This window comes from Simochromis diagramma, unplaced genomic scaffold (assembly GCF_900408965.1).
Source record: "Simochromis diagramma unplaced genomic scaffold, fSimDia1.1 OVJJ01000371.1, whole genome shotgun sequence".
Taxonomy (NCBI): Eukaryota; Metazoa; Chordata; class Actinopteri; order Cichliformes; family Cichlidae; genus Simochromis; species Simochromis diagramma.
In genome coordinates, this window is record NW_024386920.1 from 785,167 (window position 1) to 804,682 (window position 19,516).

The following is a 19,516-nucleotide window of genomic DNA, read 5'->3' on the forward strand; positions in this document are numbered from 1 at the left end:
CCCCTCGTTTTAACATAAATTAGCTGTAGTGTCTCACATTTTTGGAAAGCTGAGTTTAGTTTCACTTAAATATGACCTGCCTGACAAAGTGGAGTAGACCAAAAAATCCTCAAAAGCCAGACATCATGCAGCGATTCAAGGAAACTCAGGAACAAATAACAAACAAAGTCATTAAGATCTTTAAGTCTGGGAAAGGTTATAAAACCATTTCTAAAGCTGTGGGACTCCAGCAAACCACAGTCAGAGCCATTATTCACAAATGGTGAAAACATGGAACAGTAGTGAACCTTCCCAGGAGCGGCCGGCCGATCAAGAATGGTGTTGTTAATAGTATTGGTCCAGGACGAACATTGCAACTGACCAGTTGTTGTGACGTCATAGCTTTGCCCATATGGAAAAGAAATAGAAAAAACTCATAAAAGACTTGCATAAGATGTGGCCTACTTCATATAGTGAATCATATAAGGCTTATATGATTTACTCATGAAAGTGGCCACTTTCTCATTACTTTCATATATTGTTTTAGTAAGTATCCAAAACATACAAGTTTCATTTATATAATTTTTTAAGGGATCTTATATCTGTTTTCACTCTTGTATGCTTTTCATACAAGTTTCATACAAGACAGATACAAACTTTATAAGATTTATATATATCTTTTCCATATGGGTGGAATGTGGAGAAAAAAGAAATTAAACGTCTTTGTTTATATAAAACAGCAAAAATAGAGAGAATCCCAACAATCAGATGACCCCACCCCTCCATGTGCAAAGACTTTGGTGACAGTGGGAAAGAAAAACTCCCTTTTAACAGGAAGAAACCTCCGCCCGAACCAGGCTCAGGGAGGGACGGCCATCTGTCATGACTGCTTAGGGGTGATGGAAGGAAGTGTTTTCTTTATTAATTTGTACGTGATATTGTTGGCTTGCAATAGTTTTAACAGCTTGGCTAATGCTAAGTGAATGCTAAGGCAAGGCTGTTGGTCAGTGTAGTGTTGATCGTGTACCAACATTATTATGACAGTCTAGGCAAAACAATAACACAGTGCTATCATGCCGTGCTCTAACCATATTGATGTGTTTTTAGCAGTTTGTGAATCAAGCTAAAGCTACACATAGCTATAAAGACATTTGAGACCTATTCATTCTTTGTTTTGGACTCTTCTTCACACTTTTTCTATGCAAGAAAATACAGGATATTGCAAGCCATAGCGCTAATTTAGATTCAATCACGTTAAAGACAAATCTAATAGGCTATATTTGTTCATCAGTTCATGGCAATCCAAGAGATGCAGTGGGGGAACAAACCCATGACTCTGAAAGCTTTTTGCAGAGGAAAACACCAGGTATTAATACGGGATTTGGCAGGAGGAAGAACTCTTAGCTCAGGTGTAGCGTGCAATATGAAATATCCAGATCGCTTCAGCAGTACAGATCGTATATCTGATTAATAAAAACTTAAAGGACATTAGATTTAAGCTTTAAATTTAAAGATTACATTAGAAATCTCCTGTTTTATTTTTTTCACATCTTTTTGAGAATAAATGATTACACATTAACATTTGTTTTTCTTCCCTGGATAAAACGGCAACTATTCCCTTAACTTGCTGTTAAATTTTGTGCCAAGCTCCAAATAAAGTGGTTGCGTATCATAAGCTACATGTTGCTCTGTGTGAAACACTGAATTTGAAATTTGAAAAACTTCTGTACCGCTAGCTAGACGCTGCATCACAGGGATGAGATGGAAAAAAGGATTTTCACTGAGCGGGCTGAATCATGTCACCACTTTAATCTCGCCATGGACCACCGGATTGCAGAACATGAAAATTGAATTTGCATGAAAGATTTTTTGTTTTTTTGTTTTACTAACTACTCATTAAGTGACGAAAAATACTGTGCATCAGTATCAATACCGTGGTGTGAGTACAAGAAAAATCAGATATTTTTCTGAAAACGGGGAGCTGGTTCTTGCCAGTTTAGACCAGGGGAACTCCAGGCCTCGAGGGCTGGTGTCCTGCAGGTTTAGGATGTGTCCTTGATCCAACACATCTGATTTAAATGGCTAAATTGCCTCCTCAACATGGCTTGAAGTTCTCCAGGGGCCTGGTAATGAACTAATCATTTGATTCAGGTGTGTTGAACCAGGGTGAGCTCTAAAACCTGCAGGACTGTGGCCCTTCAGGCCTGAAGTACCCCCACCCCTGGTTTACACAGACTAACTAAGAAACACAGATTTGAACTTTGTCATGGGGGGTGATCTCCTAACTCTTTATTCTTTACAGTTTTTGTGATGCAATCACAGGCACCTGGCTTGCTTTGCCTGGAAACAGGTAACAAAAGAAACAAAATTCACCCACAAGTGACCACAAAGTGCGTCACATGCAGAGCTTTAAAGAGGACCGCCTATCCTTACTCGCCTTTTTTATTTCTTATTTCCCACACCACCAACCCGTCACAGCAAATGGCTACCCCTCACTGAGCCTGATTCTGCTAAAGGTTTTATCAAAAGTGAAGTTTTTTTTCTTCCCATCATCACCTATTGCTTGATTGTTGTTTCCCCCCCACCCAATACTGTTGGGTAAAAAGTTCCTTGTGGCAGCAATTGTGATTTTGTGCTATACAGATGAACTTGGCCTGGTTGAGCACCTCAGCTCAGATCTGAAAAATAAGCCATTTTTTTTGCTTCCTTTCCTCGTTCTTTAAGGCAAGTTTCTTATGACTCTTACAGAAAAAGATGTAAACAGCAGGTTTCTGTAGCTTCTGTGCTCACAGCCAGAGCCATGTGTTTCAGAGAGTGCTGTTTGGGATATCTGACATCAAACTTGGCTCTGTAGAAAAAAAACATGTTTTGAATCCAGGTTAAGACCAGTCTGGAGCTGGATTTTTTGGCTAACAATATCTTTATGACTTAAAAAAGGGGAAAAGAATAATAGAACCAGTTTAAGATGGATTATTGATTTTTATTTTTGGGCATGGCAGGAAGAGTTGAAATTTCTCCTTTTTCCTGTCGTTTTGAAAAGGCTTCTATTTAAGATGGCTTTACATTTAGAGCGCAAAAAAAATTGCACCTAGCAGCCAATCTACAACAGCCATTCAATTTCCCATCCATTTGTACAGAAATTGGCCGTAATGCAACCAGAGGGTGCAGCAGGGTTGCTCACAAGAAAGCCTCAACAAGACTGGATGAAGCTAGATGGCTAAAATAGTTATTTACACCTGCTTCTAGACAACAAAAGCACATATTTTATTTTTATTTTCACAAATACACAATCAATAATGTGTCTGCACTGAAATAAAACACTACAAATACCCATTAGTTTTACTTACATGAAAGCTGTTTTTCTAAAAGATGCCAGTATTTTGCTATTTGATGTTATTGGTTGGTAGGAATTCAAGAGAGGAGAAAAGAGGACAAGCATGACTTGAAATTTTGAGTTATTTTGTTGGAATTTTGACTTAACTCTGCAAATCAGGAAGCTGCTTACCCAGAAGCAGATGGCATAGACAAATGCGTACTGAAAATCAGGTAGTGATATCATCAATGTGCTACCGAAATGTAGTAAACATGAACAAGCTACTTTTCTGCTAATGCCTGTGAGTCAGCTAATAGCACATTTCATCATTTGTAAAGCCATGCTGAGAGTACTCAGCAGTTTGAACATTTATTTATTTTACTGGGCCATTTTAGCCTTTATTCAATAGTAACAGTGTAAAGAGACAGGAAACTGGGGAGAGAGGGGAAGACATGCAGCAAAGGCCCACGGATTAGAATCAAACCAGGGTCTACTGCTCTCCCTGGCCATATAGCATATGGTCACCTGCTCATCCCACTAAGCTAACCCGATGCTTGAACATTTGAACATTTTGTGACAAGCAGCAGTAGCGCTGGTAACTCAGCCGAATGCTGCTAGCGTAGTTGTAGCATTGCTAGCTTAGCTATAGCACTGGTAGCTAATGCCTTCCATGTTCTGCTTCCGGATAACATCGAAATGATGGTTAATTTTGGTAAGCACCTCATAGTATAACAGTCATGTTGACTACAGCGCTTCCTGATTAGCAGAGTTATTTTCTTAAACGTTTTAGCTGATTAACTCAAAATTTTGAGATACATGAGTTATGGATGGCTAAAAAAAACATTTGCAGTGGCGGAAACAAGCTTCCATACAAACCAGAGCAGATGAGCACACCAGTAAAGGAAAGCAGCTCTTTATGGTGGTTGCAGAAAATCACCACACAATGTACATATTTGGATTACACCTCCTTAGGGCTCCATTAATTTTGGAGTATCTCATGAGCGCTCTTTATAAAACAGGAAATCCAGAGAGTGGGAGTTTAGAAGTTCATAACAGCATTCATGTTTTAGCATTTACAATTTGTCTTCATTTGTAGTCGGTATCTTTTTCTACCTGCTGTTTTGAAGAACAAAACATTTACAGTGCCCTCCAAGAAGGGGTCGCAAGGACCAGCTAAAGACATTGTGTAATATTTTGCCACTTGACCAACGTAAGTACATTGTTTTTTGTTTTTGTTTTTTATGTGTTATTCAAAATCAAACCCTCGATTCCTGTTTTTCCTCCCACTTGTGCGTCAGCAGCATGTACTGTACACCTCTCTCAGTCACCAGGAAATAACAGCTTGACCTGGGCCAGCATGCAGGCTGACCCAGCGCAAGCACAGAAAGCAAGCATGGGAGAAAACCCGAAAAAATATGACGAGTCTGTGTTTTTGAGACATTGGTCTCTCTCTGTGCAACAGGAAGTTCTGCAAGTGATGAATATGCATGCGAGGGTGGTGAGGAGGGGGTTCTGTTTTGTACATTGTGTCCAACAGCACTGGTTCCTCCAGGTGTTCATTTAACATAATTGTGTCCGCACATGTTAAAAAACAAAATACTCAAGACATCTTCTCTGTCCTCAGTCTCACTTGTGGTCGAATGGAGTGAAGTGGAGTTCGGGCTCTGCTCCCATCTGTGTCTCCAACTGCTTCTTCTTTTTATGTCCCCTCACAGCTCTCAGTCATATCTGTCAGGGACACACAGGACAGAGCATGGCTATAATTACTGTGGTTGTAAATCCTCTAAAAAAAACTTGTACATGTACACACACAAACACTTCTCCCTACATGTACACACACAAACACTTCTCCCTACTTGCACAGTGTGTCCTCTTTGGAAGCAACATGGAGGTAAAAATAGCAAAGAAGCTGTTATCAGCTCCAGCGTGCGTTTACGAAGGTAGTCACAGCTTTTTTCTCTCTCTTTTATCAAGTTGCTTAAACAGACATCTTGAGCTCAAAAAAATCATTACAGTGTGATTTAGAGTGCACAGTAAACAGGATTGCCTGGCAGGATCAGATTAGCAGTAAACGGTGTCTACAGTTTCAGTGCTATCATCCCTGGGGTGTTTGGTTTTTGTTCCAAAAGAAAGTTTATCACCGTGCACTATGTATAATCTCTTTAAATGAACTGTGCCTCTGGAATATGGAGCTGAAGCTATAGCTTTTCACAGACAAAATGTGTCCATCCTTATCATCCCTGCAGAATTGTTTGAAAGTCCATGAGGGTACTACGTTTCCAAGATTTGTTCCTATGGGTTATAATTGGTAGTGGAGAATCAGAATCTTGCCTATAGGCACAAAACAACTTAGTTAGGTTTGCAGTTACAAATACAGGCTCTTCATTGCCATGGTCACAATCGTAAACACCAATAAAGGCGTACAACAGACATTGTCAAGTAACTTGGACTATGGAAATAAACAGCATTATCTTGCATTAACTTCCAATGTTTGACCAACCCATCCATCCACCCCTCCATCCATCCAACAGGGACTATTCACGCTACAATGTCTCTCAGGCCATGTCCGCACGCATCTTTTTCTCTCGCGTCACAGTGTGGACTGCGAAAACTGAGATTTTCGAAAACGGTGACACATTTTAGTCATATATGACTAAAACTAAGACGGCGGACGGCATTGTACAGCAGTTTATTTGTTTGCTCCTAATTTTGTCAGCCCTATTACAGATTAATATCAGTTTGGACATGCTCCAGATAGCTCCAGATAAAACTCGGCACTTGACATTTTGCCACGCCGTTTCAAAGAGCCGGAAAGTAAATAAATGGCAGACGAAAATGATGCAGGTTGAATGGTCTTACATTTGATGCATGCGCAGTACAGGGACATTTTCAGTGTGGATGAAACAACTGAAAACGGTCGCGGAGCGTTTTTAGACGAAAACGCTGTTTTCAAATTTATCAGTGTAGACGTAGCCTTACTCACATCACTGCTTCTGCAGCGAGGATGTGAGATACACGAGGGTTTGTGAGATACACGAGCCAAAACCTCCAAATGAGAAATCTTTTTTTCCCCATAGCCACTCCTGAACCAAGTCAACCCAAGCAATCAAAGAGTTGTTACCAGTAGGTAATGAAAGCAGAGATGAGTAGTCATGCTTATAACACTGGAGCCTCCATTTGTACCTGTACTCACGCCAACAGAAGAACTGCTGTGGCCACATTTTCGATGAAGTGATCTTTGGGCTGGTTTTCCGCTTTGCTCTTAGCTTTGTGTTAATATTTAAACACCAGAAGAAAGCACTTGTGTGCATGCTGAGTAGGATAGGGATTTGTGCAAGTGTATTGGGAGGAAGCCTAAGGTATGAGAATGCAAAGCAGATCTCACTTCCTGCTCTGCTTTGGGCCAAATTACTTTGGGCACAATGGGGTGTTGCCAAACACAAACATAATTTATGAGTAATAATAAGAGCCCTCTGCATTACTTCTTCTTCTTCTTCTTTTTTTTTTACAACAGTATATGACTATTGCTAAGGGAACAACTTTTAAATAGTTAGCTTAACCCCAGCTCCCTTTTTAAAACAAAAATCAATCTTCATAATCTGCTCTGTTGTTATCGTCTTTGCAGCTTTACTTGATGGATTTCAATCTCAGCAACGGAAAGCATAAGGTGTTAAAATAATCATCTTATTCAAAAGTAAGTGCACATTTATCTGAGTTTAATCAAAAAGGTCAGAGAAATTATGCTAGAGTCTTCACAGGCCTTTTGCAGGCAGAAAATTTCCCGAAAGTCTGACCACAAATCAAGGATGCTGCAGAGAATGCACATCTGAATCCAGATGTGGAGCTCATCAGTAGAGGAGGATTGCCAGAAGAACATCATTAAAAGTAGTTATGGAAATGTGATCAGAAAGTGTTTTTTTTTAAGCAAAAGACAAAAAAAAGAGCATTAAATAACCACAAAATGTGTGACAGACTCTTCAATAGTAATTTCACATTTGTGCTCCTCAGCACGTACTCACACAGATAAAACAAGTTTGCCACATAACTCAGTCACTACTGAAGCATCCTTGCTTGGAGACAGATAATGAACACACGTGCAGCTAATGAGTTGTGTGATAAGGAGGTTTATGTAGATTATTCAGCCATTTTCATAATCCCTCATTTAACTTGAGGTGTGGGGTGGGGAACCTGCACAGGCACACGAACCTGGAAGCTCTATGCAGAGAGACCCCAGTTTACTCCTGTGAGGCAACAATATTAACTCTTACACTACTGTAGTCAACAAGTCAACATGACTGTTATACTATGAGGTGCTTACCAAAATTAACCATGGACTATAATCACTCATCATTCATGGGACTGATTCTTTTTATTGTTAAGGCCTAAAAATAAACGGTGTGAAAACAAAGTTGACATCAAGCGATGATGAGCTGCTCCTGATGGGGTTTTTTGTTGGTTTTGCTCCTGATGTTTCAAAGAAAGAAAATTAAGAAACTGAGAATCTGGGTCCATCCAATTTTTCATGAGAAGAGAGAGGGGGAATGTTTTGACCCAGGTCTTGCTGGCAGTGTTGGGAACACATGTGAGGAGGGAGAAATAATTCCAGAGAGCCGATTGACCTGGAGCAGCATCTTGCTGTGTGTCTGAGGTAAAATAATGTTATTTTACCAGTGTTACCTGCAAGTTTTGAGCTCTGACCGCTTGTGCCAAATGCAGTGGTGCAAATACATTCTGCGAGATTACATGGTCGGCGTGAACAGCGGCAGTAAGAATGAGGGGACTCTCATTCTCACTCTCTTTTTAACACATATTTAATAATATTTTTTAAGTCCTGTCTGTGTTAGTTTAGATTTTACATTATATGTGGTACAGTATGACAATGTCTAAGGGAGGACAGGCAGGAAAAAAACTGCACAGATTTTAGGTGTCTGGTGTGTAAAGGCCTTGACTTTACACAGTATGCATTACACAATACTTTACATTATTTTTGTGTTATTACTTTAACACGGACTTGAGATGGATTGTCACATATTTACCATTTAACAAAGTAAACTTTAGGCCATGCAATAGCATAAATCTTGATCCTAATATGGACACACACAAGACCTTTTCCTGGTGTTTTAGTATTAACACAAAGCTGAGTGCAAAGTTGAAAAGCAGCCCAAAGAGCACTTCACAGAGATTGCCAAAGCAATTCCATTGTAGAAACAGGTGCAAACAGGGTACACATGAAACGAGCCTGACTGCTCATCACTGCTTTTGTTACCTGTTTGTCAGGCTCTGACTGCTTGGCCAGGGTCAGCATACACTTCAGCTTCACTGTGTACTGGCTTAGTGCAAAGAGTCCATGTCAGGTTATCAGCAGTTGTTTCAAGGCACACTTTGCTCTTTCTTGTCCTTTTGTGAAATAAAATTACACCGTGTGTAAAAGGTTGTGGACTCCTCCTGAAGTCAGATACCAAGTAACAAATCTTTGCCACTGTGTGATTAAACTGCAGTGTGATTACTGAAAATGACTCTATATGTGCTGTTAAAGAAAAATGTAATTACTTTATAGAGATTTACTTCCAACATTGTTGATCAAGATATATATGACTTAATTGGTAGATAAAGGATGACATGAAGTGGGAAGACTAAAGCAGAGTACTGCAGAGAATTCTGGGAGGTGAGGGTTGCATTCGTCACTGAATGCCTTGCCAATCTGATTAATTGCTGTATTACCGATTGTTCCAAATTATTGAATAACTTCATTCACTGCTGCTGTACTAATCAATATATTTTATTTGTGATGTAAACATATAGATTGTACATGCCTCAGCCAAGTCCGTAGAGCAACAAGCACTTAAGCTCTTGCTAATTGGTCTAGACTCTGAAAATAACACGGAGCTGCCATTACTCATCGTGTGTGCTTTGATATAAGCAGCCCTGCTGACAGTTTGCAAATGGATTAAGATAATTAACAGATGGACTCTCCTTCACCTCACCTTGTTTTTGTTTTTTTAAATTGATCTTGTTTAATTGATCGTGGAGTCATGCACTGTAGTACCAGAGCAACAGCTTAATGGCATTACAACAGACAGCATCAGTTTTCTTAAGCACTTTCTACAGCTAAGTGCAACACTACTAGCGGCTTATTGAACACGCTAAATAATCATCATGTTAGCATCACCGCAAGCTTTATTGTTATAGATTGAACATTCATTCCTTTTTGGCCTCAACCTAAAATGTCTTCTCATAGCTCACATTTACCTAAGTCTGCGTTTTACCACGGTCCTCGTTGTTATTCTAATCATATGGATGTGGGTCAGATGCAAATCCATCCATTCGGCATCCGTTCATCTTTTTACAGATTTATTGCGGTTACACACAAGTAGAAAAGCCCATGCAGTTGGTGTTATATATGCCATTCCTAGTATACTGACACAAAGAATCAATTAAATTTGGTCTTTTCTGGGCTGAATAAAGGCATGCTTAAATGATGGGTGGTCCAGAATAATATTATCTGCTATTTTCAGTGTACTTCTAACCTTATTTAAATTATTAAAGTATAGACAGATAGTTTGCAATGGTCTTTTCACTTGTTCCACAGAGACACTCAATGAAGACAAATTCCAGTGCAATAAAAATGACCTTTCCTGTTCGCTACATCTTGATGAACCCAGGCCCTTTGATTAATGAATATTCATCAAAGAGGCTGTGTTTTTCTCAATATCTGCAGAAGGTTCCCAAATGTAATCAGTATCTCCCTCGGAAAAAAGAACAAAAGAAATAAAGAAAAAGACCGGGCACTATAATGGAATCTAAGGCGTAATTTGAACAATGCGTTTAGTATCTTTGAGATGGGAAATATTTAATTAGTCCGTTCCCAGTAAGCTCACTGTGAGAGTAAAAATTTAACAAATGGTCCTCAGCTATTTTCTTTTAATATTTTATTTTGGAATAGTGATGCATAAATGTCCTTTAACAGCATGTAAAATACTTAAATACCCAAAGAAAATACTGATGGTTAAACAACTCACATTAGTTTTTTAATGCCAGATTGAGGAGGGGGTAACATTTCCCAATTGTGTGTTATGTACTGTGTGTTGAAATTGTTTATAGACCAGTATCCAAGCCTGTTAATGTTCACTGTTCACACACTGATTGCTGTGACCCCTTGAGGTACCCGAATTAGATGCCTTTCATCGCCTATCAACTGTGTAAGAGTAGAGTTTCTACTCTATGTCCCTCTCAAAAGACTGAATTTCTCACATTGTCTCTAAGGCTGAGCCAGGACACCCTTTGGAGAAGGCAAATTTCCATTGCATGCACCTGTAATCTCATTCTTTCAGTCATTACCCAAATCTCGTGACCACAGGTGAGATGTAGATCAGGATGTAGATCGACCAGTAAAAAAACAACTTTGCTTGCGTGCTCAGCTCGTCAACACAACAGACAGGCTCCTGCTGACAGACGATCTATAATGGGCAGACTTGGTGATGCTGATTCTAATTCCTGCCGCTTGAAACTCAGCTGCAAACTGCTTCACTGTGAGCTGGAGGCTGCCATACCCTGAAGCCAACAGAGCTGCATCATCCACAAAAAGCCTTCCGCCAGTTGACTCCACATAAAAATTCGGTCCAAAAAAATTATGAACAGACTCGGTGACAAAGAGCAGCCCTGGTGAAATCCAACACCCACCTGGATCGACTTAAGTGTGGACTAAAGTCTCACTGCTTATTAGGGGTGCAACGATACACAAAATTCACGGTTCGGTTCGGTAGTTTGGTGTCACGGTTTGATATTTTTTCAATACAAAAAAATGTTCATGCCTTTTTAATTTGTCATTTATTAAAATTATAAATATATATTTTAACTCAAAAGTACAGTTTTTAAATGTAATGTTGCTGAAGCAACAAAATAATAATAAAAAATAAATCTCTGTTTGAGGAATCACTCATCTTTGGAAAAGGGAGTTTATTACAGAGAAATGGATCTTTCCAAAATAAAAGCTATACTATACGCTTCTTCTGGGCTATATTCTCAGCAGCATATTAAACATATCAGGTCCCCATAAGGAGAATCACGTGCTAACGGCTGTCTAAATGACTCGGCTAAAGTTTGTAGCATGCGTGCTTGTTGTTTTTGTCTGCTTCCACTTGTCTTTGCACTAGGATGATGTCGGCGTAAATGTGCAGTCGTATTCATTGTGTTCCCACTAGTGCAGTCAGCGTTAATCTCGTTAAAATGACATTAACACCACAACGCGGCAAATCTCCGTTAACGAGTTACCGCAGATCGCCCCGTGCGTGGGGCTGGACGGCGTCAACATGTTAACAAGCTAACTGCGCTAACGCACTAGTTCCCACCAATTGAGCATTGCGTGGCACATCCGACATGCTTCACATGAAAACCAAGATAGTTCCAAACGCCAGATCTGAATGAGGGTGGGGGAGGTTCAGTTTCGGGTATCGTTTAGGTAGTTGCCATGTTGCAACGAGCTTAGCTTCTGTCTTGCTAGCTTGCGCTGTGCTCAGTGGATCTGAACTCGACAGTGCAGCCTAGGCAGAGTAGTTGAACGCAGATCCACTGAGCGCTCAACACAGACAGCATCGTCAGAAGAAAAGTTGCTAAAATAAATAAAAAATTTTGTATTGTTCGATACATATGCGTACCGAACCGAAAGCACTGTATAGAACGGTTCAATATCGATACGAGTATCGTTGCACCCCTACTGCTTATATCTTATCACAACGGCGTAGCCACCCCAGTCTTTCATAAACTGGTCATCATTTTCATTTTACATTGTTGTGCAATTTAATTTGCATCAAAAAATTGTCAAAATATTTAATACACATTTTGCAGCTGTGAGTCATGACTTGGTCTCATTTGTTTTCATCACCCTAGTCTGATTCTCTTTATACCCACTCATTTCCCCACACTTCCTTTACCCTCCAGCACTGTGTTTGTCTTACTGCCTTTATCATTCCAAGGAACTAAACACAAACTAATGTCACTAGTTTCACAGGTGCACAAAAATACTGTATAATTCAAAAATTGTACTAATGGTGCTACTTGTAGGGAGAATTGTCCATTCAGGCATTTACAGTCCATCGAGCCAAATTCAAAAACCATCCTGGACCAAAGTGGTGGACAGAGTAAAATGGCCATCTACCTAAGAATGTATATACAACACGTCTATTCAACGTAAATTCATTATATTATTGTCTGAACCTTTGAAACTTAGTGCTGAAGGCAACACAACGCTGAAACCAGTGCGGAGGACACAATCTAAAGGCTGGAAGAGACAAATCAAAGCAATGTGAAGCAACATAAAAGAGAAAGTAATTAAAAACAGACTTAGAATGCAAAGACAAACGGAGAACACAGAGAGTGGAGCAAAGACAATGCAGGGACAAAGGAAGACATTTAGAAACCACAAGCGAAGAACCAAATGACGACTAAGTAACACGATCGTGAACATGACCTGAATGTTCTAAAGCACAAAACGTTGAAGGAAATGAGCAAACTGCATTAGTCTTTGAGCTCTCATTATGCTTTAATATCTTTCTGAATATGCTGGACCCGAGCAGTACTTTTAGCTGCATTGACTTTCAAGTGTAATGCGTTTGCCTCCGAATGTGTCAGTGCGTATTCGCGTGACCGGATGCTTTTTGGATTGACGCGCATGCCAGTGTTTCCACATCCCGTTTACTGGATCCATTTGACTGGAACACTTAGCATCGCCCTGCCCTGTAAAGGTAAGCACTCTGCAAAGTGTGTTTTGCACTCTGCAAAGTGCAGAACGCACACGTGTGCACTCACAAACTTGGCACACAATAGGGATACTTAACAACATTCTCCACTCTATTGTGTTGTTTGCAGGTGCTGTGACAATTTCTGGAAGAGAGAATCATCAGTTTCTCATTCAGCCTTTCCTCTGATTCAATTTCATTCTGTTTTTTTTTTCTCATAGTACACAGCAATAAGAAGTCACACGCAGAGACTCAATGGACTCTTATTTGGATGCTTGGATACTTCAGTACCTGGTTTGTTGAGACTAAATGTCCAACTGATCTGCAGTAAAATATTTTAAGGATTTCTGCTTGCATAAATCATGTTTTCCACTTAATTTTTTTAATACGCACCAATTAAAATGACATAAGTGTTTAACAATGTAATAAAAAGAGAGAATACATGTTGGATATACCTAGGGTTAGTGTTAGGAATAGGGTTGGAGACCTTGGAAAATTAAAGGCAATCTATTATGATGATTTCCACATCCATGCTTTCATTTTTTGTGCTACTCAAATAGTTTTGCATGATTTGTTGTAAGAACCCATCCCTATGATATCAAACTGTAACTTATGGCAGGCCATCGGTTCAACTACCAAGCTTTCCATCCATCCATCCATCCATCCAAGAGGCCCCTTACTATAGGAGTTTATTCTGCATTAAACACGTCTTTTCTGCCAATCAGTGGGAGCTGAACATGCACTGATTAGCAGTGTTCTGTGTTTGTGAGGTTTGACAGGTGTATGTGAAGTCACCTTTAGCTCATCAGATGAAGTGGGACTGTGAGGTCTGTTTATGCAGTAAAAATTTATTAGGTGGTTCAAGTAAAAGTTCTCAGATCAGTAGGTATTCGCTCCAAATAAAGCCAGCATTCATGCCATCTGAACATATGTCTTCACCTAGCTATTGGTGCTTCCATAATTATCTTTAAAGTGCATGCAGCCTAGTTTGATAGTCAAGCTTAGAGAAGTTTCTGCACTTTAATTTAGCAGATCAGGGGCCAATTGTCTTCACTCTTTCCCTGACAACCACCCCAGTACTCGTAATGAGTTTGGAGACCTCTGTAAATTATTATTGCTAATATATATTGTAATATATCTATATCACTAAAGCACTTCTGGATGGATGCAAACTGCATTTCGTTGCCCTGTACCTGTGCAATGACAATAAAGTTGAATTCTATTCTATTCTATTCTATTCTATTCTAAATATCCATAAAGATGTGGTTTGATGACCATTTGAATAGTTTCCTGGTTTTGGGTACCTACAAAGACAGAGACCATCCTGACTCATTCCTGATGCAAACCCAGTCATTTTGTTCTATAAGCAAGCCTGAAATATGACAGACACCACTCAGATCAGAGGGGAGCTTCAAGGATCGTCCTTAGTAGGTGTTCAAGGAGCAAAGAGTTAAAACTTGTTACCGTATGTTGCTTCAGTTAAATTAGAGTAGCCTGATAGGATCCTGTTAAATGACTTTATTATACTAAATATTGCAAACTCAACTCTACTTGCACACTCCAAGTGTTTTATACAGTCTGATCCACCCATTTACACAAGCTCTTGTTTCCTACGTTGAAGTGCTTTCTATCTAAGATTTACACACATTCACCCTCCAATCAGCAATCACCAACACTCTGTCTTTCATGACGTCATGGTTAAGTGTTTTTGTAATGAGGGCACCTTAACTCCATCTATTAGTGACTAACCCTAACCCTGCCTTCATAATACAGTCAACGAACTTTCTGTCCTCAAAGTTCAGATGGTTCTCTCAGGTGACTTTGTAAGCACTTTTAGACTCACACAACAAAGATAATAGCAGACACACAGACAAACACTTAAGGATTGAGAGATATAAAGAGAGAGGGAGAGAGCATCATGGGACCTTGGACATACAAATCCACCTGGCCGAAATATTCAGAAGTGTTAACAAGCCCGAGGCCCCGGTATGATCTGCTGAGAAGGGATATGTGGGACTTCCCCCTTCTGGTCTACTTATCTTTGCCTCTGCTAAAATTATTTTTATCCCTGGTAGGGACAAGACACACATACCCCTCCCCCCAAAGTCTTTTTTCTTTTTTTTTTTCCCTTCACAAATCACACTCTGCTGAGGTCTGCACTACCAAGCTCGATTTGGGCCTGAAGGACAGTAACCTCAGGTTTAACCTTGGTGTGACACAGATCGTTCACTGCTGATCAGTCAGCAAGTATATATGTATATTACCTGCTTATGCATATTGTCCATTGGTGAATACTGCTGTTTTGTATAGTAATATAATGCTAAAATAAACTGAACTTTATAAGCTAGTTATTGACCTTATACATCTTATATTCATAGTTGGTTTGCCCTACAGCTGGATACGGCCCAGGCTGTAAGGCAAGCTGCAAGTTTATATTATATTTATATGGTTTATATTTGAAAAAAAGAAAAACAGCTGTACTATGAATGGTCAATCACTGCTTCAGTGGACAATCGTCTGACTCATTGCTGACTAACACAGCCATGAAATATTCATTGTTGGCTTGTTATCCGATGTTTGGGATGTTTTTCCAGCTTCCTGCTTGGCTGCGAGCACATGCTTTATCTCCTCTTTACTTTGCAGCATGCATGTCCCACTCAGGTCCTAGCGGGCATGAAAGTAAGGAAGATGAATCTTCGCTTTTTGAAAGGATTTTTTCTTTATAGGAGGCACACATTTGGGGACTATTTGACGACAGCGTGCTTATAGGGTATATAAATGCACATTCAAGTGTAGTTTTTCTCCTCAAGAGGATGTTTCATTAATGCAAGCTCTACAGTTTGGAGCCGCCTAAGCTTGCTGACTCTTATCCGCATCGCTCTAGCTCACCACTTTGTTCTTCTGCTGTTAGAATAGCACTGGGCAGAAAATAGAAAGTTGAATGACTGCTCATTGGACACCTGTTGACTTGAGATTGCTATGCATCTGGCTTTGCACCCTTCCACTGATCTACCTCCTCCATCACACCCCCTCCCTCCTCCTCCCACTGTCATTTTCTCCACAGTCATGTTCCAGCAAACCTCCCCTGTGTCCTCAGTGGCAGCCAAACCACCTTACAGCCCACTTGGCAGCATCCATCAGGCAAGTTGCACCATCTTTGCCAAAGCCTCATCAAGAGCTCATCAGCCACCATGTGGATCTCAGTGTGCTGAGGAAGTGAGGGCTCACTGATTTCCTCTGCCATTTCTTGTATATCCACATATGTAAATTATTCAGCTAAGTGGGGAAAAGAGCAAACTTCAGCGTGGTTTCTTTCTCCGTCTTTAAGGAATTGTGTGATTTTTGTTTGAAGCGCTGAAGGAAGCGTTTAGCTACCAGCCCTTCAAACAAAGTTGATTGCAAAGCATATTAGCGGCACAGTGTTATAAATCTCCGTGGAAGGGCTGGGAGAAAATCTTACAGGCTAATTATTGTGGTTATCAGAGTTTCTATTGTTATGAACTTCACATACTCTGGACCATGTTCAACTTGGATGCCAGCTTGTGGAATTTGGACTACAACACTACACTTCTGGACGAGAAATAGATCAAGACGTGTCGAGTGTAAAATCGCCTGGGTGGAATTTTAACTGAATGTCCGGGTAGAAGACGGGTTAAAAGTAGAGCTGGTGTTCCAGTTTTGTACTCTGCTTGTTATGGCTTCTTATTCTGACTCCCTCTGCTCTGGCAGGACACACAGACCTAGCTCATAGCACTTGGCTTAACACCCAAAGCTCAGTGGCTTGTTCCTATCTTTGCCCTGCAGCACTGCAGGCCTCATCCACACATGCAATCACAACACTGCACACAAACATCTATTAATGGGAGAATGTGTGTGGTTTTTTTTTTCCCCACAAATACACTTTTGATTTAAGCTTTTATTTGATAATTAACTTTAAACGTTCATCAATTGAATGGTGTTTTGATTTACTCATTACGGTGGTGTGGTAATTACATTTTCTCACTCATTACATATGCAGATATATTAATATTATTTTTTTTTAAAAATTATTTTTTAATATTATTAAAATCTTTATTTATGTTTTGCTTGGTGCTTGGAAAAAGCAACGTAGCAATAACGCTGATCATTTTCTAGCAATGCAATGTTTCTTGTTAATTGTTGTTAACGTGTCAATGCACTTTTCTATATACAGCACTATATGTGCATGTATGTGATGTACATAATAAAAATTAAATACTACACTAATGAGTAGTGTAGTATTTAATTTTTATTACGTATGTTCGACTGTTTCATTACAGCAGCAGAATACAGATAGAATTTGGTATCTAGACTGCAAGCTTTTTTCTCCATGCACACAGAAATTGTGTAAACATTCCCCCTGAGTCCCCAGAGGGTGGATGCTGGAGTGGTGGAGTGGTTTAAAGTGTGGGCTGCAATGCAGGACAGCAGCAGCACTGACTTGTTAAAGAGAGAGAGGTGCAAAATTTGCAGCTTAAATCAACCACCAAATTGGAAAGGCGTAGTTGGAAAGTGGCAGGATGCCATGTAGCTTGAGTTGCTTGCCTGAACTAGCTCAGAAAAAAAGGCAACATAAATGATATTTAAAATAGGAAAAAGACAAAAACAACTATTCTAAAGGCTTTAGGTTTCCTGTGACTGTTTCCACTGCCGATGGATTACATGCTGCATATTGTCCTCCGAGGCCTCTGACAGTCTGAATCCCAAGTTGAAACAATGAAATCAGCCACTAACAACAACAGATAACATACAGTGATTAGGCTTTATGACCCCCCGCCAAATATTTGGTTGGTCATACAAATATTTACATGCATCAATAAACCTTGGCTGCCCATGACCCTGTGGCTGGTTCACCACTGTTCCTTCCTTGGATCACTTTTGATAGATACTCACCACTGCAGACTAGGAACACTTCACAAGAGCTGCAGTTTCAACAATGCTATGTTTCAGTCATCTAGCTATCACAATTTAGCCCTTGTCAAACTCATTCATATCATTTCAATTGCCCATTTCTCCTGCTTTCCTTCTAACGCGTCAACTTTGACAGCAAAATGTTCATTTGGTCCCTAATATCCCGCCCACTAACAGGTCCCATGATCAAGAGATAATCAGTGATATTTACTTCACCTGTCAGTGCTCATAATGTAATAACAGATCGGTGTATAAATGTAGTTTGTGCATGTACTGTATACAAGGACACTTTTATCAAATAATCTCTTCTGTTAAAGAAACTCTGTGACTTTCAGCCTTATTAGTTTATGTTTTTAGTGTCTGGGAATCAAAAATGCAGTGAACCCCTGTTCCCAGCTTTTATGTGAAAACTATTCGTGTCCTAAAGCGTGAAATTAGATCACAGTTGCTCCAGGTTACAACTGACTGATTTTTAAAACAGCATGAATTTTCTTGGCTGCACCGTAAGCAGATAAATGAGTCGTTCCTCTGTTGTATTTCTGACAGAGCAGTTCTTCGCTGAGTGTTTGCTTTATTGTTAAACTACAGGTGCTGCCAAACCCAGCAGATGGGCACACATGCATCCTACTGTCAAGGCCAATGCTATTTTTTAAAGAAAATAAGTGTGATCCACGGCCAGTTTTAACTGTTTCTTCACTTTTCCCTTGTTCCACCAAATTTTTTGAAACACAGCAGGGGTTTTTTTTCAAGCTCACATACAAACAGACAGACAGACGAGCTTGGCAGGTTCACCTTGGCAGAGGAACGAGCCGGGGATGTCACCGCTGGGTGCCTTCGCTGACAGGTGCAGGTGTGAAGTGTGTATGAAACATTTTACCTAAGCAATAACCCAGAGTGTCTGATACACCACCAGGTGTGGATTCCCATGGAATCACTTATGGACAACAGAACAGCAGGCTGACTAACTTTTAAACGCTCTTTTGCCATGAATCGCTATAAACGATTGTGATTTCTGATATGATTACAATACAAGAGCTATACATGAACGACCACTACAAAATACACCCAAACATGATTTTGTTCTTGTGCACAAACAAATCAGTATTCCAGGAGTCACTATATTAATCCACAGTAGGTTTATCTCAAAGCAAGTTGAGGACATTTTTTCATTTTCATGACAATGTACCTAACTAAGACCCTCCATTAGTTGTTTTATAACTGAGAAAGCCTCTTGAATGGAGAGTAGAAACATCTTCATGAACCTAAAGAAGTCCAATTGCCTTCTTTTCAAGCACTTCAGACTACAAAAAAGAAACCACACCTGGTCAGTACGGGGCCCTGAAATGACTTTCTAACGGATGTGAAACAAAAAAACAAAATCTGAACACATTTACCACATTTACACTATATTTCCAAAAGTATTCGTTCATCTGCCTTCACACTGTAAGAACCTTTATTATGGCATAGCACCACTAGGGGTTGTCATCCTATTATTGTAGTAGTTGGAAAGTCTCCTAGTGTGAGTGCAGCGGCAGCCATTACAGCCAAACATGCTGCTGTC

The 19,516-nt window shown here is 39.9% G+C and overlaps 1 protein-coding gene across 1 annotated transcript in view; it reads right to left on the reverse strand.

Annotated features, from left to right (window-relative positions):
- Positions 1-4,189: 4,189 nt before the first annotated feature.
- LOC120736552 (urotensin-2 receptor) overlaps positions 4,190-19,516 on the reverse strand; it is a 60,559-nt gene continuing 45,232 nt past the window's right edge. The window contains exon 4 of the mRNA XM_040036774.1: positions 4,190-5,020. The gene's annotated coding sequence lies outside the window, so the exon portion shown is untranslated. The remainder of the gene's footprint in view (positions 5,021-19,516) is intronic.